The sequence below is a fragment of the Pan paniscus genome, chromosome 5, assembly GCF_029289425.2.
Source record: "Pan paniscus chromosome 5, NHGRI_mPanPan1-v2.0_pri, whole genome shotgun sequence".
Classification (NCBI taxonomy): Eukaryota; Metazoa; Chordata; class Mammalia; order Primates; family Hominidae; genus Pan; species Pan paniscus.
In genome coordinates, this window is record NC_073254.2 from 175,522,760 (window position 1) to 175,550,163 (window position 27,404).

Sequence of the window (27,404 nt, forward strand, 5' to 3'; positions counted from 1 at the left end):
AATACAGATGTTCTTTCTTTTTTTTAGTCTCATTTAGAGGAACAAATGTTCTAATAAATGATGACAGTTTCTTTTTTATTATATTTTCTTCCAATCTTTAAAAAAATCAGTTTCATCGAGTATAATTAATTATATAATAAATCAATTTAAATTGAATTGTATAATTCAATTAGCTTTGACAAAGGTATAAAGTTGTGTAAGTGTCACCACAATCAAAATATAAAACATTTTTATCATCTCTAAAAGCATCCCTGTGCTTTTTTGCATTCAGTTCTTCTCTTTGCCCCCCAGCCTCTGGCAACTACTGATCTTTTTGTTACTGTAGTGTTATTTTTATCACAGTGCATGTAATTCTCTGTGTCTGACTTCTTTCACTTGAGTAATTCATTTGAGAATCATCTATGCTGTTGGCTCTATCAGCACTGTATTTCTTTTTATGACTAAGTAGTATCCCGTTTTATAGATATACCATTTGTTTATTCATTTACCACTCTAGGCACATTTGGCTTGTTTCCATTTTGAGCTATTCTGAATACTATGCAGCCATAAACAATGAAGAGTTCATGTCCTTTGTAGGGACATGGATGAAATTGGAAATCATCATTCTCAGTAAACTATCGCAAGAACAAAAAACCAAACACCGCATATTCTCACTCATAGGTGGGAATTGAGCAATGAGAACACATGGACACAGGAAGGGGAACATCACCCTCTGGGGACTGTTGTGGGGTTGGGGGAGGGGGGAGGGATAGCTTTAGGAGATATACCTAATGCTAAACGACGAGTTAATGGGTGCAGCACACCAGCATGGCACGTGTATACATATGTAACTAACCTGCACATTGTGCACATGTACCCTAAAACTTAAAGTATAATAATAATTTTAAAAAATGACTATGAACTTTCAGTCTTTACATGACATATATTCTCATTTTTTCTTGTGTAAATATGGAGGAGTGGAATTTCTGGGTACTGTGATAGGTGTCCTTTTAGCCTAAGAAGCAGCTGGCAAGCTGTTTCCCAAAGTGCCTGCATCAATTTTAATTTTACTTGTACATTGCAACAACATATGAAACTTTAGTTAATCCCTGTCCTCACCAACACTTGGTAGAGTTAGTCTTTTTACTTTTAGCCAATTTGGTGGACATGTAGTAGTATTTGTATTTCCTTAATGACTAATGATACTGAGCACCTATTATGTGCCTATATGCCATTTGTATATTTTCTTTTAAGTAGTGTTCACATATTTTTGCCCAGTTTTTATTGAGTTGTCTTATTATCAAATTATGAGCTCTTCAGATATTCTTGTCACAAATCCTGTAACAGTTATATGTTTTGAAAATATTTCTCCCAAGTCTGTGGCTGCTTATCTTTTTATTCTCTTAACAGTATTTTCTGAAGAGCAATTTAAAAAATATTATGAAGTCTAATTTATCATTTTTTCCCTTTGTTGGTGCTTTTGGTGTCCTAGGAAATATTTGCCTAGCCCACGGTCACAAAAATTTTCTTGTGTTCTTTCTTTGCAATTCCCACTAATATTCCTTATTCTGCAGTCTATTTATTTCTGGTGTTAATACAGCCACTCCAGCTTTCTTTTGATTATTTTTTATGTTATATGTAGTCCATATTTTTTCCATTCTTTTATATTTAACTTGTTTTTATTTTTATTATTATTATTTTTGAGACAGGGCCTTGCTCTGTCACCAGGCTGGAGTGCAGTGGCACAATCTCTGCTCACTGCAACCTCTGCCTCCTGGGTTCAAGTGATTCTCCTGCCTCAGCCTCTCAAGTAGCTGGGATTACAGGTGCCTACCACCATGCCTGGCTAATTTTTGTATTTTTAGCAGAGATGGGGTTTCACCACGTTGATCAGTCTGGTCTCGAACTCCTGACCTCAAGTGATCGGCTCACCTCGGCTTCCCAAAGTGCTGGTTTTACATGTACGAGCCACTGTGCCTGGCCTATATTTAACTTATCTTAAAAGTATTTATTTTTAATGTTGGTTTTCTGGAGACAGTATATCGCTGGTTTTTGATTTTTTATTAAATCTGACTATTTCAGATTCAATAAAATCAAAACTTTTAGACTATTTATGTAAGTGTGATTACTGATATACTTTGATTTAAATCTACCATCTTTCTACTTATTATCTATTTGTTTTATCTGTGTCCCTCCTCCTGCCCCAATTTTCTTGCCTTCTCTTAGTTTGTTTTTTATCTGACTGCTTTCCAGGCTTTTCCCCAGCATTTTAGAGTTTTACTTTATGCACGTGCAGATCAGTATTTAAACAATGATTTGAGTGGCAACTTCTGCAGATCTCTGAAGCTCCCTCTTCACTGTTCTGTCCCACAAATTTTAGACACTCTGGTTTCTTCAAACTCTAAACCTTACCTCTTCAACTCATTGACTCTCTAGCCCCTCTTAGTCTTCTGCCTCACTGCTTTTGATCCTAAAAACTGTGGCTGGGTGTGGTGGCTCATGCCTGTAATCCCAGCATTTTGGGAGGCAGAGGGGGGCAGATCACGAGATCAAGAGATTGAGACCATCCTGGCCAACATGGTGAAACCCCGTTTCTACTAAAAATACAAAAATTAGTTGGGTGTGGTGGCGCACACCTGTAAGTCCCAGCTACTTGGGAGGCTGAGGCAGGAAAATCGTTTGAACCCGGGAGGCGGAGGTTGCAGTGAGCTGAGACCGCACCACTGCACTCCAGCCTAGCGACAGAGTGAGACTCTGTCTTAACAACAACAAAAAAATGAAATTGCTTCCAGGCAGTAAGCTGGGGCAATTGAAGACTTTAACTCATCTTCTCCCCCCTCTAGCAGGTATAACTGACATACATCACCTATGTCCACTGTCTGCAATCATTTGTTTCATATGTTTTTTCTAGGTTTCTAGTTATGTATAGCAGGTGGCAATTCCTATAGCATTAATCTTTCATGGGTGGAGTATTTGATAATGCTTTCTTTATTCTACCCTTGTGGAAATTGTCTGAATAAATTTTCAGCACCATGTTGTATGTGAGTGAATGATGTTCAACCTTAGGAATTAGTCCCCACTGTGGAAAAGTACCTCCTCTTCCTTTTCTAAACTTTCCTCTCCAACCCTCCATTATTTTTAATGAAGAACTGTCATAGGCTAAATGACTTGAATTTCATAGGGTATAGACTTGAATTTATGTTTTTCTTAGCTGCAGCTGTTTAAAAAATAGGAAAAGATTTTCTGAATTTTCATTAATGTATTCCTTGAGTTGATTTTGCTACTAAAATGGACTTTTATTGTTTTGTTCCTGCCAACTTCAGAATAGACTTTAAAACCATTTGTTTTTTTATTTATGAAATATGGTTTAATAACTAAAAATGCTTTATTGGTCCTTTATAGGAACTGCAAAATATGTAAAAAAGAGTGGGAGTGTGAAATGGGGAAAATTATTTAATTATCAATATCACCCTATACTGTAAGCAGCTTATGCTTCTCTTTGGCCTTGAAAATGAACCTATGACATTCTGTGAGAAGAGTTGGCAATCCAAATAGGAACAGAAACACTGTTAGAGAAATCTAGAACAGACACAGAGAGTCTGTCCTTATCTGTGGCAGAAGACAGAAATCATGGGTTAAAAGTACTGAGAGTGTGACGCTTTGAGCTAAACCCAACACCCCCATGACCGTTGGGAGGGATGGAGACTTTGATTTCTCACGTTGTTGCTGCTCAACTCTCGGCACATGAGCTTTGTGCAACCTTCTAAATATTTCTTCTCTGACATGGGAAGAAGGAAAGCTTACGAGAATTGAATTTTCTTTCCTTTTCACTTGGGGAGAGAACCTTAATAATGGGAGAAAAGTAGTAACTATGCAAGCCCAGCATGTTGGATACAGCATTCTCTCTAGAAAAATAACCAGCTGGTCTTATCAGATTCCTGCCTGGAAGAGTATAAATAGCCTTTTCAGTGGTGCTGCCACAACTACTTACACTTTATAAATCAAAATTTGTAGTTTTGCTTGAGGAAACAAGCTACTTAAACAGGCCCATTTTAGAAAAACCTTTTCTGAGGCTCTTACTTTTCACTCAATCATTTCAGGTATGAAGCCTAGTAATTTTGGCATCATAGGTATTTATTCAATTTCTTTTCATACTGTACTGTAAGAAACCAGAGTAATTGTGCTCATTTTTCTGTTTTTTTACTAGGTGATAAACTGTTCCCATTTCCGTGTCTTACAGAGATGCATTTAGATTGCCCTTAGGCATTGCTGGGTAGAGCTGTGCTAGCTGCCTACTCAAACCTTCTATAGTGGCTTTTTTTCCTGTCACATGAGATAAAAAAAATCTTATGAGCTGCTGCCAAGGGGTTGGTTATGCTTCCTAGGGCTTCCAATGAGAAAAAATGTGGGAGACCATAAGTTGTTAGAAAGTTAACTGAGTCAAATGCCTGGTTGCTTCATTATTCAGCTTAAATAGTAAACTCAAGCTGTGTGACCTTCTGTGTGACATGAACTATTGCTTGAGGTTGGGGACGTGAAGATGAACAACAGAAAGCCCTGTTCTTGAGGAGCTGCTAGTCTAGCGACATGACACCCAGATAAGATCAGTGGGTTACGTGCCAAGATGAAGGTGGAGGGAACCACGAGAACACAGAGGAAAGGCAGAGTCTCACCGAGCTAGGAGATGTACCCGACCTCTACTAAATAGCCAGGAAAATAGTTTTCACATTCTTTGATATCACTGCAAGTGAGTGAAAGCTGTAAAAATCAGGAGGAGAACGTGCTACCTGTTTCTGCAGTCCTTCAGTGTGGAAATTGTGTTTAAAGAAGGCATCCAGTGATGGGCTTGCAGTGGCACTGTTACTACAGAGTGAGAGGTAGACAAGCATCGGTCTCCTAGGAGAGGTCTCTGAAGGACATTGGAGCCAGATACTTGTAAATTAAGACCTTACAAATAATTACACCCATATTTTTTGAAGTTATCAAGGTGCTATTCTTAATTGGATTGTAACACAAATACTTTCCCTTGATTTTTGTTTCAAATATAACCAACGATCCTACTTCTGAATCACATCACAACTGATTAGATCAAATTATTTGTGAAAATGGACAACTTTTTCAGTAAAAAAATGCCCGTAAGGTTTTGCACAGTAATAAAATAAATTTGACCAGCCACATTTACAAGTGACTTTTCTTAAAACCTGAGATCTGTAGTAATGTGTCATTTTTCTAGAGGAGCAGTTTGAATTCCATCCTCAGTAAGAGTGCTGTGCAGGGCAGGTAACCTTGCTTGGGAGTGAGTCTAGCTGGCCACCCTAAACCTGAATACTACTTTGCTTGTCTTCACTTGTTCTTATAGTCAAAGTAGTTTTCTTTAAAGGGACTGAAAAAGCCATTTGAGTTTATTTTTGCAGCTAAAATTCACTCCACTATATAGAATAATTTATAATCTATAGTGCTGTTTATGAATTTGTAGATTAGAATTTGGTCCTCTCTGAATACCAAGAATTACTGTATTATTTAGGACAATTTGTTTTTTCAGCATTAGGTAACCAATCTCTTAATTTTTGTTTGTTTGTTTGTTTGTTTGAGGCAAGGTTTTCCTTCATTAACCAGGCTGGAGTGCAATGGTCGGATCATAACTCTCTACAGCCTCAAACTCCTGGGCTCAAGGGATCCTCTCGCTTCAGCCTCCCTAGTTGCTGGGGCTACAGGCATGCACCACCAAGCCTGGCTAATATTTAAAATTTTTTTTGAAGAAAAACAATTTCTTTCACTTTGTTACCCAGGCTGGTCTTGAAATCCTGGGCTCAAGAAATCCATCTATCTTGGCCTCCCAAAGTGCTGCGATTACAGGCATGAGCCACCATGCCTGGTCCAATTGCTTACATTTTTAATTCTCTCCGTTTAAAGTTCTTCTCCCAAATCGGAAATTCACTGAGAAGTGTCTGCATCAACAATGTATATATGGCTGGGCGTGGGGGCTCACGCCTGTAATCTCAGCACTTTGGGAGGCTGAGGCGGGTGGATCACGAGGTCAGGAGTTCAAGACCAGTCTTGCCAAGATGGTGAAACCTCGTCTCTACTAAAAATATAAAAATTAGCCAGGTGTGGTGGCGGGCACCTGTAATCCCAGCTACTCGGGAGGCTGAGGAAGAGAATTACTTGAACCTGCGAGGCAGAGGTTGCAGTGAGCCAAGATTGCACCACTGCACTCCAGCCGGAGTGACAGAGAAAGACTCCATATCAAAAAAACAAAAACAAAAAAACAACAATGTACATGTGAGGAATGGTGCTTGGAGCATGAGCAGTGTGTTGAAATCACTGGTGCCAGGGGTGGGTCACATTGCAAGTGCCCATGAGTTGAGTGCCAGCTGGAAGTTGGTCAAGTGAGGCTTTAAAGTGGATGAAGAGTTCCCGGAGAAATATTGTATGGAAACCTGGTCTGGATGATCTTGTAGGCTAGTCTAGAAATTCATGAGGATGGTAAATGTTTTCTGCAGTTTTGCGTAGACCTGGAATTGTTAAAACATGGCTGATTCTGCAATGACAACTTCCACTAGTTCTCTACCAGGGCAGTTCTATTGCTAATACAAGTATTTCCTTGTTTTTTAATGCTATGTTCCTGGTCTCAGGAAGATGTCTATTAGGTCTCAGATTATGGGCTCAGGTTTATTAGTATTATTACTATTTGGGAAATAAAAATTACAGCAGTAAGAGGAAGAATTGCTGATAGGGAAGCAGAAGGTTGTTCTAGAGGGTACTTTGTTATATGCACATTACAATATCCAAGCCTCCAAAATGAAGCATAAATTTGGAACTTGGTTTCTTGATGTTAGATGTTCTTCCTCTTTAAAATGTTTACAAGGTTGATTGAAACAGCTCAGTCGTACATGTGAATTTTGACATTCCCTCAGATGCTCAGTTACCCAGTGGTGTGGCATTATGGAAATGTAATATGCCAGCCAGCAGTCACTTGCATCTCCCAAAAGTTAATGCCTTTAGTAGGAGATGTTTTGCTATTAGAGAGGGCTTAAAGTTATGGGATCAGACTCCACACACCAATGTCTAATCTATCTTGCAGTTAAGTGTATAGCAACAAGATGGTACTGCCTGGCTATATATGCTAAATTCCTTGCATAGGTGGTGTTACAGTTCTACTCTAAATAAAGCAATCAATCAATATTTCTTCTCTGCTTACACTCCAATCTTCAGAACTGCTTGTTAAGCTAGCTAGATGGATTTACTTAGGGCAGTGAAAGACATTCAGCAAGTCCATCCAATTTCTTGATTTATTTGCTATTGATGCATAAAATAAGCTTGTCTGTGAAATAACCAGGTTGAAATTGCTGTTCTCATGCATTTTCATTGTTATTATTTGGCTAGACTGACTCCTGAGGGTCAAATTAAAACTCATTCATCCAGAGCTACATGAGTGACAATGGATAGCTTCTTCAGTTAAAATCAGTACCAGTATTGTGTTTGAATAACACCATTGAATAATCTTAGATAATATCTAGATCTACCAAATTTTCTAAAAGTAAAGAGGAAGAATATCCATATGAATTGTTCATCTTCGAAATGTGTTTGAATTTAACATCTAGATTTTATTGTCACTTAAAATGAAGAGACATACATCAACCTAAGAACTCAGTGACAGCATATGTGAACTTTTCTAACACAAGAAATAATCATGGTGATATTTACACTTTGTATTGCCTTATAGTTGACAAAAGACTTTTCACGGTGTTATGTCTTCTGATACAACATCTGAAGATATTTCTGAAATAAATTATTGTCACCTTGTTTGAAGACTGGATAATTTTAAAAAATTCTTAAAGATAGTCATTATTCAGAGACACTTAAAGTCTTGCTATCTTCCTTAATTTTAATAATGCAAAATCCTTTAGAAAAAATTATAGATATCTCTCTCTTTTTTTTTTTTTTTTAGATGGAGTTTCACTCTTGTTGACCAGGCTAGAGTGCAATGGCGCAATCTCGGTTCACTGCAACCTCCGCCTCCCGGGTTCAAGCGATTCTCCTGCCTCAGCCTCCTGAGGCTCCTGGGATTACAGGAGTGTGTCACTACACCCAGCTAATTTTGTATTTTTAGTAGAGATGGGGTTTCTCCACATTGGTCAGGCTGGTCTCGAACTCCTGATCTCAGGTGATCTGCCTGCCTCAGTCTCCCAAAGTGCTGGGATTTATAGGCGTGAGCCACCGTGCCTGGCTGATGTCTCTCTTTTTTTTACAAAAATTATTTTTGCGAAGTATTTAATGTAAAAAAATATTTCCAAAGGCAACAATCTTTAGTCAATGTACTACTCTTTTCAAAAAATATATTTTAAAATGTTTGACTTCTACTTAAAATGCATATTTTCTATTGTATAGAGCTTAGAAATAATTCTAGTCCATGGCCTTCATTGTATAGATGAGGAAATGAAGACATACAAGGTGACTTGCCCAAGGTCACTCAGTGTTAGCTGACATTGGCACCTTCCTCTATTACTCTCAGACAACTACTTGTTTTTTACAAAACAAAATCTCCATACTATAGTACCATAGTTTCAAAACAAGACTGTATGGTGAACAGCCAGTCTTATTAGGTAAAGTATTTCCATGCCAAATGTAAGTCACACAGGGCATTTTGTTCTTGGAGTAATTAAACAATATGACCCACAATAGTTGAAGGATTATTCCCAGTTGTCTCCTGCATCTATTTTGGTACAGGAATGTAAACATGGAACAAGAAGATGGCTGTCACTCAAAATAAATTGCTGCATTGGCCAGAAGTTTTGGCTTTTCTGGTTGAGGGCCAAGTGGTATATTGTGCTCTTGGCTTCCAGAAAATGGAGTGGATCCCAAGGCTGCTGGTTCATGGAACTGCAAGACCTAGTATGTTTTTTCATACTATTAGCCACGTATAGGCTGGAAGTCCTTCGACCAGGATGATTTAACAACTGAGTCAGTTGATTATATAGAGAACCCCACACTAGCTCAGTGTACAGATTTACACACCTTAACTAGCTGCAGAAATCAGATGAATTTCACTTAATAATGGGGTAGATAGGATCCAGTATGGCACCCACTATTATAGTTTCTTCACTATTTTGCCCCTTCTAAAAGTGGCATTTTTTTTCCCACTATTTTTGGCCACTTGAAAAAGAGACCAGGAAACAAGGATAATGAATGGGCCCCATATCAAGCAGTTTTTTTTTTTGGTGTTTTTCTTATCATGTCTCCCATTTAAATATTCTTTCTGTTTCTCTAAATATCACTCCTTTGCTAGGTCTGAATCATCCTTAACAAGTATATTTTTTGATACCGTTGTATTTTTCAGGGGAAAAGGAAAAAAAACCTTTTTATTTAAGGATTTTTGAACACTAATATCTTTTACCTAGAAAGAATTTCTCTTTTTACTTAAGTTTGAACCAGGAACTTGAAACACTATACATTTTCTGTTACCTTTGGCAATAAAATTAAATCTGAAGTGAAAGAACTGAGTAATCTACAGCATATTCATTTGTCAATGTAACATCCTGAGTAGCACACTTTAAACTTTTAAGCATATACATTTTTAAAAGATCTCCCTATAAATAGCTAATGGGGAAAATCTTAATGTATGAAAGCTCCGAGTCATCTGTCTCACCCACTGCTACTGTCTTGAGAGAGGGAACAGAATTTGTCATTAATGGTTCAGCTCATGGGGAAATCCCTTTCTGAATTTGAAAATGGCTGTAGATGTTTGCAAATAATGGTCCAGGTGCTTTTAAGTATCTTGTATCTAAGGAACATTATTTTTAAAATCATAATTTAGAAATAAAATTAAGTAATTAAAATAATAAAACATGTCAATGGGCATTATCATAGAAAGTTTTTGAAACTCTGTAATTTGGGTCTAGTCGGTCAAACCTGTCTTATGGATGACAGTGGCATAGGCCAAGATGTAGGTCAGGATGCTGTAACCTAGTGGTCAGCTAAGGAATGCTGCTGTATGAGATTGAAGTGAAATTAGTTTGTACTACCATGCATTGGCCTTGTAGAAGTCCAATGCCCTCATCCAGAGTTCTGTGACTCTCTGGGATGGCGAGGCCGGAGCTTATATTTTCATGATCCTTTGGCTCTGTTTGTGCATCTGATGAAGTATTCTTCATTCTTCACCTTGAGGCTGTCCCTACATCTCAATCCTGGTGTTGACACAAAGGGTTTGGTCAGCAATTGGTTTTTTTGATACTCTTTTCACCCTAGAGCAACATTAATGCAGGTTGATTGCATGAAGTTTCCTTAGTGAGAGGGCCCATCACTGTTCAACAATTGTAAACAACATGAAATTGTACATTAGAAAATCCTTGCCATTTATAAACCAAAGTTGGTTTTCCTTCAGTTTGTTTTGCATAAAATTTTTTAAAAAAACCTAATTAGTACATGTGTTAAAAATTTTCAACAGCATGGAAGGGTACTCTTGTATGCAAAAAATATTCTTACATGAGATCACCAATTAGCCTGCTCTGAGGTGACTACGGTTAATAATTTGTATTCTCCTATAATATTTTTAAATGTATATGTCTCAATCCTTCTTTGTAAACAAAATGATATCACACTATACTTAATATTTTGTACCACTTTGCATTTTATATGAAAAAATATTTTTGAGTAATCTGATATCAGTATTTAAAGACCTGTTTTATACTTTGAGTAGCTGCATAATAATATTTCATTGTATGAGACTTTCAGTAATTTATTATTTCTTTTTTCTTTTTGTTTTCAAACACCAACTATTAATAGAATCAGATGTACTATAATTTATTAACCAGCCAGCTCTTTACAGATATTCAAGATGTTTCCAGTTTGTTGCTATTTTTTTTTTTTTTTTTTTTTTGAGAGGGAGTCTCACTCTGCTGCCCAGGCTGGAGTGCAGTGGCACCATCTCTGCTCACTGCAAGCTCCGCCTCTCTGGTTCACGCCATTCTCTCCTGGGCTCAAGTGATCCTTCCACCACGGCCTCTGAAAGTTCTGGGATTACAGGGATGAACCACTGCACCCAGCCCTGGATAAATTTTTATAAGTGAATGTTTTTTGGATTCACAGGTATTTGGATGTTTAATTTAACACATATGGCTAAATTGGTCTCTTTTAGAATCAGCTTGTCTGGTTCCATCATCCCCAAGATCTCATTTGTAGTTTCATTTGGATCACATTGAATTTATTAAATGTTAGGGAAAATAATATTTTATGATTGTGTCTTACTGTGCAAAACCAGAGTGGCTTGCAATGTGTTTGTCTTATTTTATGCCTTTTAGTAGATTTTAAATCTTCTGTGTTTTTGACTCTGTTCATTTCTTATTAGATTTTTTAAAATTAAACTTGAAATTTTGACATAATTTTTAGATTCATTCAGTTGTAAGAAATAATCCTGTGAGATCCCAAACTTTACTCAGTTTTCCTCCAGTGTCATCATCTTGTGAAATTGTAATACTGTCTTGCAACCAGGATAATCAAATTGACAAAGTCAAGATTTAGAACACTGTCATCACCACAGGATGCCAGGACAAACTCTTTTGTAGCCACATGACTTCCTACCCTATCTTCTATTCCTACTCTCCAAGAATCACTAATCTGTTGTTCCATTTCTATAATTTTGTCATTTCAAGAATGTTACGTAAATAGACTCAAACATGATATAACCATTGAGGAATAGCTTTTTTCACTCAGCCTAATTTCCTAGAGATTCATCCAAGCTGCTGTATGTATCAATAGTTTGTTCCTTGGTATTATTGAGTAGCATTCAATGGTATGGGTGTACCAAAGTTTATTGAACTATTCCCTACTGAAAAACATCTGAGCTGCTAACAGTTTTTAAAATTTTATTAATAAAGTTTTATAAAGATTTATGTACATATTTTTTGTCAATATGTCTTCATTTCTCTGGGGTAAATGCCAAAGAGTCCAGTTACTGGGTTATAGATAGTTGAATATTCTGTTTTTTTGAGTCAAAGAAATTTTGCCTAGCATTCAGTGGTATGGGTGTACCAAAGTTTATTGAACTATTCCCTGCTGAAAAACATCTGAGCTGCTAACAGTTTTTAAATTTTATTAATAAAGTTTTATAAAGATTTATGTACATATTTTTTTGTAAATATGTCTTCATTTCTCTGGGGTAAATGCCAAAGAGTACAATTACTGGGTTATAGATAGTTGAATATTCTGTTTTTTTGAGTCAAAGAAATTTTGCCTAGCCTTATAGCGTAGATATGTATTTTCTCCTGTGTTTTATTCTAAAAGATTTGTAAATCTATGGTTTACATTTAAGTCTGTGGTTAATTTTAAAATAAATTTTATATGAAGTGTGAGTTCTAGGTTGAAGTTCTTTCTTTCTTTCTTTTCTTATAGATGGTCAATTGCTCCATCACTATTTGTTAAAAACATTAGCTGTCCTCCATGAATTGATTTTGCACCTTTGTCGAAAAGCATCTGAGCATGTCTGTTGGGCCTATTTCTGAATTAGTTTGCCTTTTATTTTCCCTAAATTACTTAAAGTTTTTTTAAAATCATAAATGAGTTTTTGACTTTTTAAAAAAAATACTTTTTCTGCGTGATTGATATGATCATACAAATTTTCTTCTTTAATCTGTTACTATGGTAGATTATGTTGATTATCAAATGTTGAACTGCCTCACATAACTGAAATAAATTCTAATTAGATATAACCTATAATTCTTATCCACTTTAGTGTCTGATTTGTTATTTTGTTGAGAATTTTTGCATGTAGGTTTTAAGAGATACTAGTCTGTAAATTTCTTTTTTTGTGTGTGTATTATCTTTGTTTTCGGTATCATAGTAACAATATTCATTGGGAAATGTTCCCTACTCTTTTATTTTCTGGAAGAGATTGTATAAACTTTGTATTCATTCTTTTAATATTTGTAAGAATTCTCCTGTGAACCAATCTGGGCCGGAGGATTTCTTTACTGGATGCTTTTCAGTTGCAAATTCCATTTCTCTAATGGTTTATAGCACTATAATATGGCTATCTCTTTTATTTGATTGAGTTGGTAGTTTGTGGTTTTTGAGGAATAGTCCCATGTCTTCTAAGCTGTTGAATTTATGAGTACGTGAACAAAAGTTTTCTGAAAAGGAATTTGGAGGGAAGAGATTTTATTCCAGTGAACAGTTTGCAAATGAGGGAGAAGCAGCCTTTAGTATAAAACAAAGGAGCATTCCAGAGAACAAAGGAAAGGCTCATGTATTTATAAAGTCCCAACCCAGGTTCCCAATCAGGTCGATTTACGCAAATGAAGGATTGAAACTTGATTAGTGCTGATTGGTCAATGCAGCTAAGTTCTGATTGGTTGGTTCAGGTGAGCTCTGAAAGTTCCAGTGATAAAAAGGTTGAATTTTGGAGGGAACTCAGAGTATTTGTGTGACCTCCAATCAGCAAATGGCTGCTTAAGTCTATTTTGAGTTTATATCCAGTTAGCCACTCGGGATCCATCTTGAAGTATTGGCTCTTTCAGATTTATACTTTTTCAGAAGTATATTGTTCTGCAGTATTTTCCTAATATCTTTTTAATAAGTATAGTGTCTGTATTGTTATCTCCTATTTCATTCTTAATATTGGAGATTTTTGTCTTCTCTTTTCTTATTTTTGTCAATTTTGCTAGAGATTTATTAATTTTTTTTAAGAACAAGCTTTTTGTTTTATTGTTTTCCTCTTTCCAATTTCACTGACTTTTTGCCTTATCTTTATGATTTCTTTCTTTCTGCTGGATTTGAGTTTATTTCACTTTTTTTCCCCTAGTTTCTAGAGGTGCAACTTACTGACTTGAGATCTTCCTCTTTTCTCACGTAAGTATTTAGTGCTATAAATTTTCCTCTCTTTACTGTGTTAGGTGCATACCACATATTTTGAAATATTGTATTTTCATTTTCATTTAGTTTTATGTGTTTTTAAAATTTTTATTTGATACTTCCTCTTTGACCCATAAATTATTTATAGTGTTAAATTCCAAGTGTTTTAATATTTTTTATTTAAAACAATTTATTAAAAATTTTTTTCTATTTATTTACTTATTTATTGAGACTGGGGCTCACTTTGTTGCCCAGGTTGGAGTGCCAGTGGCATGACCTTGGTTCACTGTAAGCTCCACCTCCTGGGCTCAAATGATCCTCCTACCTCAGCCTCCCGAGTAGCTGGGACCACAGGTGTGCACCACTACACCTGGCTAATTTTTTGTATTTTTTGTAGAGAGGGGATTTTGCCATGTTGCCCAGGCTGATCTTGAACATCTGAATTCAAGCAATCCACCTGCCCTGGCCTCTTAAAGTGCTGGGATTACAGGCGTGAGTCATAGTGCCTAACCGAAACAATTTTTTTTTTTTAAGAGACAGGGTCTTACTATGTTGCTCGTACTGGCCCTGAACTCCTAGGCTCAAATGATCCTCCTGCCTCAGCCTCCTGAGTAGCTGGGACTACAGGCATGTGCCCAATGTTTAGAGATTTTTCCATAATTTATTTTTGGTGTTGATTTTTAGCTTGATTCTATGATGATTAGAGAATATACTCAGTATAATTTTTATATGTTTGTGGAACTTTTGTAGCTCAAGGTGTGGTCTATCTTAGTGAACATTCCATTGGCACATAAAAAGATGTGTGTTTTTGGGTGGGGTGCTCTAAACAGGCCAATTAGATTGTGTTGTTTAGGTATTCTACAGCCTTGTTGATTTGCTCTCTAGTAGTTCTATTAACTGCTGAGAGGGAGGTGTTGATGGCCCCAACTATAATTGTGGATTTGTCTATTTCTCTTTTCAGTTCTATCAATTTTGTTTCATGAATTTAGATGTTTTGTTGTTTACTGTATTAATGTTTGGGATCATTATGTCTTCTTGATGCATTTGTCCTTTTATCATAATGTAATGTCTTTGACTATATAATTTTCCTTGCTCTTAAATCTACCTTGTCTGACATTAATATATCCACTCCTGTTTTTGTTTTAAATAACATTTCATGATTTATTTTTTTCCATCCATTTACTTTCAACCTACTTATGTCTTTAAATTTTAGGTATATTTATTGTGAACAGTATATAGTTGGGTCATTTTTAATTTTATCCACTTTGCCAATTTCTGCCTTTTAATTGTTGTATTTAAACCATTCATCCTTAAACTAATTTTTGACATGTTAGTGCTTAAGTCTGACATTTTATTTTTTTGATTTCTGTTTGTTTCCTCTGTTCTTATTCTTTCTTTTTTCTTCCCTTCCTCTGGGTTATTGAACATTTAAAAAAAAATTCTACCTTGATGCATTTTTGAGATAGGAATAGCACTGAGTGGTTTCAGGGGGATGGAAAAACCCCAAACAACAACTAAAACAAGAATCAGGCAAAGAAACCACACAATAGCAGAAAATCCAAAACAAGGGAAAGAAAATGGCCAAAACTCTGGTCAAGGTGACTTGTCCATGACTGTTCCAGGTAAACCGAAATGAGGGAGAAGGTGGGTGGTAACTGGGGGAGGGGTCCCTGAAATCCCCTCCTTTTCCAGAATACCTAGTGATTACTGCACCCCCTAATTAAAGAAATATCCATAAAATAGGAACGCTGGGTGGCCACAGGAAAAACGGAAAAATATCAAGGAACAATTTCACAACAGCAAGAAAGGAACTGTTAAAAATTAGCTATAAGGATAAGGGCGAGCCTGGGCTAAGACCCTAACAAACAGGAAAGAGGCTAGGCTGGCTGACACCAGCTGGGTCCAACAAGGCATTGGATTTTATCCATGCCCTACCACAGTCCTAATTATATGCTCATTACCATACTAAATCACACACCCACCATTGCCATGACAGATTCAAGCATGGCCATATTTAGCGTAAAAATGGGTGGGCCCTTAGTTCTCAGAAATTTCTGCCTTTTTCCTAGAAAATCTCCAGATTATTCTATCCCCTAATTAGAAGAGCCTATAACATTAGTAACCCAAACTCCATCGTGCATGATTCTGTCGTGAGTACGCCTGCAGCCCCGCCCTTGAGTGCATACTTTCACTTTGCAGTCGGAGCTCCTTGTCTTTTCATTTCATTCTGACTCCTCTCTGAATTCTTTGTTATAATGGTGTCAAGAACCAGCTAGGGCTGGGGTCTCACTGGCATCTGTAGACCCACCTAAGCCCTCCGGCAGCATCTCTGGGACTTTTGAGTGCATCACTCTGTATAGTTTTCTTAGTGGTTGCTCTGGGTATGAAAATTTACATCTATGATTTATCACAGACTACTAGCATCAACGTGTTGCACTTACAAGTTAAGTGTGGAAGCTTTACGCCCATTTACCCTCTACCTTTCCCATTTTTAAATATCATTGCCTTAAGTATTAGATGGGGTTATAATTTTTGTTTCAATCATAGCATGGATGTTAGGAAGCTCATGAGGACAGCCTATGGTATTCCATTCCTCACTGTGTTTTCTTCTTTCTTAATGCTCAGAAATACCTTAATTTGGCTGGGCACAGTGGCTCATGCCTATAATCCCAGCATTTTGGGAAGCTGAGGCGGTGGCGCATCACTTGAGGTCAGGAGTTCGAGACCAGCCTGGCCAACATGGTGAAACCCCGTCTCTACTAAAAATACAAAAATTAGCTGGGTGTGGTGGTGCATGCCTGTAATCCCAGCTACTCAGGAGGTTGAGGCAGGAGAATCGCTCTGGGAGGCGGAGGTTGCAGTGAGCCAAGATTGCACCACTGAACTCCAGCCTGGGTGACAAAGTGGGACTCCGTCTAAAAACAAACAAACAAACACAACCTTCATTTTTATTGCATTTCTGTCTGAAGAGCATCCTTCAGCCATCTTGAAGGTAGGCTGCTGGAGTACAGCTCCCAGCTGGCACTGCTTAAGGTGGCTGAAGGAAGGCCACCAGGACTGTCACCTCACATTGCCTCACATTGTCTCTAGGTGAGGGAATGACACCTCTGGCCTAGGGAGACAAAGAGAGCTTCCTCGGCTGGGTGCTGTGGTGGAGGCCTCCTTGACAGTGCCTGATGCCCCCACCAGACAGTGTCTCTAGGTGGAAGAGAGAAGAACCACAGGAAGGGAGAACTTACCTTGGCACCTATTAGCCCTGGGGCTTCGGCTCCGTCCTTGTGGTTCTGCCTGGCTCCTGGGATATTGTGTGCAGAACTTCCATTAGATTCCAATGTTGTTAGGTACCTGGGCCACCTTCTGTCGTGTTTTGGGAGTGGGAAATGCTAGGCCTGGGTTGCCTTCTGTTATGCACGGGTTGCAAGATACCCTGAGGTTGTGTTGTTCACAATATAACTCTTCAGTCCTCTTGAGGTCCCAAATCAGTTTGCCTTCCTCTTACCACTTCTCCTTTGATTTTCTCCTGCCTTCTATCCAGGGTTTATCATTGTACTTAGCAGGGAGAAGCAAGGAGACCTAGTCTACACTAGTCATCTTGTTTGAATAGAAATCCCTTTTGTTAGAATTTTAAAAATGTAGATTGTTCAATTCTTAAATATCCTTTAGCCACCACAAAACAAAGGATTTCTCACTGGCTAAATTGTCCCATATAATGCCTGTATTCTTGTCTTTCCAATTTCATCTCTAATTCTCCCCTATTCTCACTAAGGTTTTCCAGAGAGCCAGAAATTCACACTTGATTATGCACGGAACTCTGCTCTCTCCAGCCCCTAACCTATAACTCTGCCCTAAGCCCTTTGGTCTGTCTCAAACCCATCAATGGGCTCAGTTGAACAAAAGAGTCTTCTGCTTCTCTGGCCAGCACAAAAGATAGGCAGAGACCCAGGGTAAGAACATTTTCCTTTCACAGTATCCTTTGTCCTTTGAAGACATTGACTGTTTTAAATAGTATCTTCTATCACCCCTACGTGTTAACACTAATGTAGACAGGGCATTTTTTGCTCCACCTTTTGACCAAAGACTATGATCTCCTTGAAGGTTGGGATTACATCCCTAACACCAAGCAAAGTGCCAAGCACAGAGAGGGCCTGTAATAAATGTGTGTTAAGTGGTAGGAATAAAAGGCAGGCTGTTAAACTCTTTCTTCCACTGGGTGAATAGGTTCAGCATGACAATAATAGGTCTGGAGGGAAACTGAAAGGTCAATTAGTTCATCTTTTTGCTTCTGTCCAAGAACACACACCAGATAACTAGGTAGCCAGTCTGATTTTAAGTACTTGGAAAGAAAAGAAAATTACAGTTTCCTTTAGTAATCCATTCCAGTGTTTAACAACTCTCATTGTCAGCAAGATTTTCTTTATATCTAGCCTAAATGTCTCACGTTGCATTTTTAAACCTTAGCAGGTAGAAATGTGCAGCCAGGATTTGAATGGTCTTTATTTCTTTAATTACTTTTGAGCAAGTGAACAAGTATTTATGAGCTAAATACTTTCTTTCCATGCATCAGGTCCCAAACTATCCTTTATCTGAATATATGTGCATTTACCTGTCTTCATCATTTGGCTCTGAACTACCAGTGCCCTGATATTAGCTCCTTCCTGTGGAATATTGATTGTGTTAATGGTTTCAGTTTGCACCAGCATTCTTTGGTAGTGCCTTCCCACACTGACTCTGGGCTTAACCACATGACTTGCTTTGGTCGATGGGACAATTGCAAATTAGATGCAAGCAAAGGCTTGAAGAAACTCTTGAATATTTCTGCCTCTTTTCTTTACCTCACTGTGATAACTTGCCCAGGCCAATTTGCTGGAAGGATAAGACAGCAACCTGGAGAAAAACTGAGTCTTCCACTGTGAGGCCATCCAAGACCAGAGAGCTCCTGACCAACACACCAGCTGATCACAGACAGACACATAAGGAGAGCTTAACCGAGATTAGCGGAGCCTGACCCAGGTCATGAGAGATAACTGCCCAGTGGATCCATAGACTCATGATAAATAATGAGTGGATGTTGTTTTACGCCATTAATTTCTAGTGTGTTGGGTTTGCAACAAAAACTGATCCTCTCCCTAGGAGGAGCTTCACTGGTGGAGCTTGACCTCAGCAAGAGGTTCTCCCTGCTGCTTCTCTAACTCTTGTTGTCTTACCTTCTTGCCTGTGTATCTCCTTCTTGCTTTGCTCTGAGTAGTCAACCAGCATAAATTACCTTGGACTACTCCGCCAGTTTTTGACCCTCAGCTTCATGAGAAGCAGCCAACATTCTAGTTGGTTACCATTGCACACATTTGGTGCATGCTTAAATGTCCCTCTGTTTTGTAATCCCTGCTCCTGTATCCTTGCTTTATGACATACTGCTAGAGCATTTCGCATTCCAACAATACTGATATATTATTATGAGATTGTATTCTGAGTTATAACCAAATGTATTTCAGAGTAATAATGCCCCCTGGGAGTTACTAAGACAGTTTGAATGTGGCAGTAATGAGTCCAAAGTTGTAGGCTTAATCCCATTATCAGCAACTAGCTTTATACAAAAGAAATAATGGTTTCATTTAGACTATACTTTTAAATAGGTCAAACATTGCATGAATCCACACCCTATCACAAAGGATTCTAAGCAAAAGAGTGTTGGTGGCCCAGTACCAACGATAGCTAAAATTCTCACACACACACACACACACACACACACACACACACACACACACACACACACATCTTAGCGACTACAGGGCAGGAGGAAATCTTTATATGAAGATAATATAAACACATAGGTAACTTACCTATGAAGAAAAACCAAGAATTAGCTAGTGAATACTTTTGATCTGAAAGTTTCTGTTCACTCTTCTTCGTAATTCATATGTTGAAATCTTAACCCCCAAAGGTGTTGGTATTAAGAGATGGGGTCTTTGAGAGGTGATAAGGTCATGGCAGTGGAGTCTCATGAAGGGGATTAGTGCCCTTACAGAAAAGCCCATTGCCCCTTCCACCAGGGGAGGACACAGCAAGAAGGCACCATTTGTAAGCCAGAAAGAGGATCCTCACGAGACACTGATTCTACTTTGTCCTTGAAGTTCTAGTTCTCTAGAACTGTGAGAAATAAATTTCTGTTATTTATAAGCCACCTAATTTATGGTATTTTGTTATAGCAGCCAAAATGGACTAAGACAATGTAGAATTGGCAATCAGAGAGTCCATTTGGAATAAGTATACTTCATAAAATAATCAATAGAACCATTTTTTGAGAGTTATTTTGTGTAGCACAACTATGGAATAGACTAAACATTTAAAAATGATGACACATCCCTTTGGTAAATCCTAGTAGATTTAACTATTAAGTGGACCAGTTGCCAAATAGATCAAATGTTGAGTGAACTCAGGTCTCTGTTGAGAGTTCCAGCTAAAAAGAGAGATATGCTTGAGTTACAGACAAGGACTGGGCCTCAAAACAAGAGAGCTGGGAATTTTTATCTATTGTTGGTTGGTTATGTAATGCTAAGAGGATTGTAGGATCTTTATGTGTTTTTTGTCCTCTGAAGGGTAGAGTAGGGAAGCTAGTGGGTTATGACTCGGAGTGATAATTATAGTGTTGCATATTCACTGAGTCAAGGAATGGGCTCATTGGCTGGAGCAGAACTTCAGGCCTCTTTCCTGCCATGTCTTCTTCTATGTTTACTGTTCTGATTCTGACTGAGCAGAGCTATGTACAGAAAGATGAATATAATAAATTTGTTTAGGAAGGGTTTTCTGTAAACATTGTTCTCTGAAGATATTCTTTGAGGGCTAAAACTAAAGTAATAAAGAAATTGACAGTATTTTAAAATAAAATATGTTTTTAAGATGATTTCAGTACTAAATTATACCACCTCCAAGGTTACCTATGTTTTTGCTCAGCAGTCTTTGTATTCCTCCCTTGATAATTTCCCAACTGTTTCAGCACTACAGCACTATCCCACTTTTTCCTCTCAGAAATGGCACTGCCACCATCTACTGTGAGGAGGAGACCAAAGCCACCTGGCACGGATCCCCTCCGTGTCATGTTGACATAAACCTATTCTCTCTATTCTGCTCTCAAAACCCCTAATTTTATTGTTTCTGCTTAATCTTCCTTCATACAAAGCCAAACTTCTCTATTTCCTCGCCAACAAATCATCCTTTAAGTTTAACCCTTTGGCATTCGTCTATTCTTGCATTGCTATAAAGAAATATCTGAGACTGGGTAATTCATAAAGAAAAGAGGTTTAATTGGCTCATGGCTCTGCAGGCTGTAGAGGAAGCATGGCACATCTGCTCAGCTTCTGGGGAGGCCTCAGAAACTTAAAATCATGGTGGAAGGTGAAGGGGAAGCAGGCCCTTCTCATGGGTGGAGTGGGAGGAGGGGTTGGAGGGGAGGTGCCACACACTTTTAAACCAAAAGATCTCATGAGAACTCTGCCACTAGAACAGCACCAAGGGGATGGTGCTAAACCATTCATGAAGGAACCACCCCCATGATCGAACCACCTCCCACCATGCCCTACCTCTAACACTGGGGATTACAATTAGACATGATTGGGTTGGGGCACAGATCCAAACCATAGTACCTTTCTAATCTCATTTTCATTGGGTCTAATTAAGCTCATACTCACGGTAATGACCAGCCACTGTGAAATCTGACAACCTTTATTAGTGCTCATACTTCTTCAGCTTTATTGAATATTTAACGCTGTTGGACACCTCTCTTCCTTTCTTGAGCGGTTCTCTTGTTTTGGCTTCTGTGCCCATATATTCTAGTGGTTCCTCTGTTTTTTCCAACCACTCCTTTTCTAGATCTTGCATGGTTCTTCTCTCTCCACCTGCCCCTAAGTGTAAAATTTCCTAAAGTTAAATCCTTGGCCCTCTGTCTTGGTTTCTTTATACTTTCTTCCATAACTGCATTCCTTTGTCCTTCATTTTCCCCACCCATTTCATTCCAATACTTACAGGGCTCCAGCCCAACCTATTACAAAGTGTCTACCCTGCCCATAGAAATATTCTGCAATATTCAGGCAAGCCACACTGATTTCAACACTTGTTGAATAAAGAATAAGTCATTTTTTTTCAATTTAGTATTCTATTTGGTATGCCATGACCAAAATAAATGTGTCTAGAACTGTATGTTGGGTCATAGTATTTATGTGTTGTTATTTAAACACACTATTCATATTTTGTTATTGCAGAGCTTCAACCCCTGAAGCCACCAAATTCAAAGGTCTATGAGTCTTCTCCTTACTGTAGGTGGGTGAATTTGCTGTTTCTGGATATACTCATGTTTATTCCAACTTCTACTTCTATTCAGTCTGCGATGAGGAAAATAACTCTGACTTTGCCTTGTTTTCTGCTGCAGCACAACAGGGCGTGCCAAGAGAACTCTGTAGGGAAGGCTCAAAATTAAATGAATTTTATTCAAGTACTGAATTTTCAGCAAGCCAAAGAACTTCTTTTCAGTGGTTTTATTTGGTATTTTCACCAGAGCTTTCTCACATAATCGTCTCCTTTCTTTTGTTCCCTGTTGTCAAATGCATGGCCTCTGATGCTGAACATGCCCGGGGGAGAGACATGGATGATCACAATGGCCCAGCATGGGTCTTGGCACTCGATGTGTGAGGCAAGTTAGCACCAAGCTGCAGGGCTGCAAGTGGGGCAGAGCTTCTCCAGGCCTTCCTATGGGGCTTCATCACACTCTGTAGCTTTTCCTCGAGTTCAAATCCTGTCCACAGACAAACTTCTAACAAAGCTTTTGTTGTTCCAATGAGTCACAGCTTCTCCCTATTTATGTCAATCATTCGGGGCACTCGGTTTTAACTATACAGTGTTTCTGCATACTCATCGGTTTCTTTTTCCTGTAAACGTGAAAATAGTGTAAGAAAAGACTCATCCCCTCAGTGTCCACAAAAGCAGTGAGAAAAAAAGAGAAAAGACTCATCCTGTAGCTCTTGAACTCAAGTAGTGAAGACTCAAGGCAGCAACCCCAGACTAAGTATCAATGATTCACACATGTGAGAGGAAGGGAGCTTGAATTATAGCGCACTAATCAAATAATTATTCATTCCTACAGTGCAATCATGGTCATGACAATGAACTAACAATGATTCATGCACTTTCTAAAATCACTTTTGGCCTTAACCTAAATTGTGTAGATGGCTTCTTTCTCAACTTGTGAAACTAGGCCTTTTGCGTCCTCATGTTCTAAAATGCTATTACTCAAAGCGTGGTCTGTGGCCCAGCAGCATCAGCATCTCCTGGAACCTGTTAGAAGTGTAGAATCTTGGCCAGGTGCAGTGACTCACGCCTGTAATCCTAGCACTTTGGGAGGCTGAAGTGGGCAGATCATGAAGTCAGGAGTTCAAGACCAGCCTGGCCAAGATAGTGAAACCCCGTCTCCACTAAAAAATACAAAAAAATAGCTGGGCATGTTGGTGGGCACCTGTAATCCCAGCTACTTGGGAGGCTGAGGCAGGAGAATTGCTTGAACCCGGGAGGCGGAGGTTGCAGTGAGCCGAGATCGTGCCATTGCACTCCAGCCCAGGTAACAGTGTGAGAAGTATAGAATCCCAGTCCCAATTCAGGCCTGGTGGATGAACACTTGTGTTTTTAACAAGATTCTCAGGCGATATATGTGCATTTTAAATTTCAAAGGCATTGAATTCCTTTTTGTCTACTTCATTCATTGATCCTTTACTCTAGTAGCCTTTCTACTCTCCTTATATATTTTGTAGAGAATAAATTTATTTTTAACAATTCTGGATCACTCACCCACATACATTTGTAGAGTTTAAGACTTCTTGGTTGCAATGATTAGAGCTAATATTAGTCAGATCATTTTTCAACTATCTGAAGGCAAACCAATGAGAATCCATAATTCCTGACTTAATGGGTAAGCCAGTTCAGAGCTCTTTCTCTCTCTCTCTCTCTCATACACACACACAGCCTGCCAGTGGGTGTGTAAAAGTCTAGCTTTCTAGTCACAAGTAGAGAGTTGGTTAAACATTATAGGTTTGAAGCACACTTTAACTGATTCAGTAATTTTAGGGGCGCTGGCTGTCAGGAACATAATTGGTTCCTATAAAATTCTATTGCTAGATTACTTGGTTTAGGAAAATTGTTTCCCGATAGGCCATTACTCTTGCAAGGATATCTTATCCAAAGAGAGAAATGACTGATCAAACTTATAACAACTCAATAGAGTTAAGTGTAACCTTCAAAGTCTTGGGGTAAACTTATTTATAAAAAAGGAGCAAAACATTATAGATAATTGACTATTTAACTTACCCTTGTTTGCCTCCATCTGTGAAAGGAGCATCTTTGATGGGTTGAGAGTACTAATTGTATCCTAGACTTGCTCATCCCCAACACTGAGGCCCTGAGTCTGTACCCTGACTTGGGGGCTGAACTGGAGCAACTCTTTGCTCTGGGAGAGGAGTTAAAAGGAGTTCACAATGTTCAGGCCCAGCTGTCTTTTGGGAGAGATGTCTGCACTGATTATGGATCCAAACATCAGAGAGGAAGTGACAACTTTTCAGAATCCTTGATTCGAAGTCAAGAAAGCCTAGAAGAACATGCAAGACAACATTCAAGCAGAACCCAGGGATACTATGCAGAAAGTCTTTCAATTTGAATACTTTACTTATTTCTTTACTCATGTGTGTATTTATTGAATAAATAGGTATTAAGGGCTTGTTTTCTGTCAGGCACTGTTCTATGTACTGTGTTTATAGCAATGAAAAAAAAAAAAGAAAAACAAAACAGTAAAAAGTCCCTGCCTCTGCAGCTTTACAAATTCTAGTAGGAAACCCTGGAAAGTTTTGAGTAGAGGTGTGAGGTAACTTGGTTTATGTTTTAGGAAAACCTCTCTGTCTGTTCTGTTGAAAATGGATTGCATTTATTAAATAGAATGGACTGGTGGACCATCAAAGACACCAGAGTGAGGCCTTCTTTCTGTCCATTTGAGCTTGAGAGTATAGCGTCTCAGACCTAGTTGCTTAAGACTTTAGAACGGTTCACTCAAAACAACACTTTTGATTGACCATCTTATAATAAACCCAATGGTGGAGGAAACTCTTCTCCCGAAGCATTCCTGAAATCTTACCTGAGTAGAACCCTCTTCATGCAGGGTCTCTGCAGGCTGAATGCCTGGTACAGACCGCCATAGAAAAGCCTTCCTAAAAATTACAGTAGCTGCTAAATGTCTCTTGAAACTTCGTATCAGCATTTTATTAAAAATTCAGGTCTTGATCTCTCAATATATTAACTTGCATGAGAAATGGATTTGGGGATTAAGGGTAAAGAAGCTAACATTTGTTGATAGCATATAATGTGCCAGACTCTTTATGTACATACTTTCATTTAATCCTCATACCAACAATGTGTGGTGCAGTAGATATTGTTATCCCTAATTCACAAATGTGGAAAATGAGCTCTGAGTGGTTAAGTATTTTCCCCTATCCCATGACTTGACAGTGTTATGAACAGGACTGGGAGACCCAAGATACCTCCTTCTCACAACACAGCTGCTGCTGCTGTCACGTCAATGATGACTACTACTGTACACTGAAGGCACCACTATTTAACTACTCACCATTATTACACCATTTCAAATTAAATGAATGTACAGATTTATGACTTTTGCAACCCTTGCAATTCTGTTATTAGCCTATAATTGAGATCATTCAAGCATCCTCCATCTTGAATTGCTTGCTGTACAATATCCCTGCCAAAAGTCTGGCTGGCAAAGTTGATAGGGCAGCATAGAAACAACCATTGTCCATTAGGAAGGCTACCTTCAAAAGGACAGAAAATAATAAGTGTTCGCAAGGATGTAGAGAAATTGAAACTCTTATGTACTGTGGGTGAAAATGTAAAATGGTGCAACCATTATGGAAAGCAGTGTGAAACTTCCTCAAAAAAATCAAAAATAGAATTATCATATGATCCAGCAATCTTACTTCTAGGTATATATCCAAAGAAATTGAAAGAATGATTTCACAGAGATATTTGTGCAACATTTTCATTGTAGCACCATTTACAATAGCCAAGAGGTAGAAGCAGTCCAAATGTTCGTCAATGGATGAATGGGCAAATAAAATGTGGTATATACACAGAATGGACTATTATTCAGCGTTAAAAGGAGAAAATTTTAAAAGCACAAATACTGTATAATTCCACTCATATGAGGCATTTAAGATAGTCAAAAGCATAGAAAGAAAGTAAAATGGTGGTTGCCAAGGGTTGAGGGAAAAGGTGTTTAATGGGTAAAGTTTCAGTTTTGCAAGATGAAAAGTGCTACAGATATATTGCACAACAATGGGAATGTACTTAAGACCACAGAACTATACACTTAAAATGGTTAAGATGGTAAATGTAATCGCATGTGCTTTTTACCGCGATAAAAAATATTCAAGGAAGAAAGGTTATCTACTGATTAGTACCTAATCACCATTGCCACTTGAAAATCCAAGACAAGAATTAGCAATATATTTTTATCTTAGTTGACAGTAGGATCTTGGATAATTAATATTTGTTGGTGGTTTATTTTTAGGGACAAGAAACATCATTATAGATGCTTCTCCTGTATCATCTCTCTTTCAAACAACTGATATTTGATGGTGTATCTAAACTCATTCCTTTTGGTATGATATGGCTTTCTTTTGGCATTGGTGGTATTTTAATGGGCAAAATAAGTAATAAGGCACTTGTTATTTAAAAATTAGAAGTGAGAATTCTAGTCATCCATTTCTTCAAATTCTCTAAGCTCTACCCTTCTTCCAAGTTAGGTCACCCAAATGCTATATGCCTGGAGAATATTAGTGTTTCCCTTTCTGTAGAAGTGGTTGGACAAATTCCCAATACATTAACATGTTTTTGACCTTTATCCAGGGTCAATCTAAGAAATGGCTTTATGAAGAATACTTCTCTATCATTTGTAAAATTGCTATTAAACACAATGTTAATTTATGTTTCTTATAAAACACACTTGCATTCAATCCCTCTGATTTTTTTTATTTTTTATTTTTTAGTTTGGGCATGTTTGTCTATTTTTCTTATGTGACTGTATTCTTCATTTATTATAAAATGAGAATGATATCACCCATTCTGTTTTCTCTTTACCTAGCCTCTAGGAAATCCAGAGTCTATGTTTATATGAAATTTAATAATTATTTAGCCCAGATTTCTGGCATCATTACCAACATCATCACTATTAAGCATTACATCATTGCTTTGTATTTCTTTGTGAATGAACTTTAATCCTGTTACGGATTTAACTGTAATTTCTGAGCTTGTATTCCTTATCAAACAGCAGGGAAGTCTCCAAATTTGTCATTGGAAGGCTTTTCACTCCTGTGCTATTACCTATTGAAGCATTTCTCAAATGTTTAAAAACTGTCCCTAAAGGCAGAAAGAATGAATGAAAATCCTGAAGGGGTTTGGGAGTGTATCTCAAGTAGCTCAGTGCTGGCATAATATTTCTTTGCATTTTATGTTTTATCTCCTCCAAAAACACATCT

At 38.0% G+C, this 27,404-nt stretch overlaps 1 long non-coding RNA gene across 2 annotated transcripts; it reads left to right on the forward strand.

Annotated features, from left to right (window-relative positions):
• Positions 1-12,868: 12,868 nt before the first annotated feature.
• On the forward strand, positions 12,869-25,016 carry LOC130541623 (uncharacterized). Of its 2 annotated transcripts, none has more exons than XR_008955709.2 (3): positions 12,869-13,477; positions 13,778-13,824; positions 24,197-25,016. It is a non-coding gene; the product is annotated as an uncharacterized LOC130541623 (long non-coding RNA). The 2 variants fall into 2 exon arrangements; XR_008955710.2 differs by lacking the exon at positions 24,197-25,016 and adding an exon at positions 22,080-22,654.
• The last annotated feature ends 2,388 nt before the right edge of the window (positions 25,017-27,404 follow it).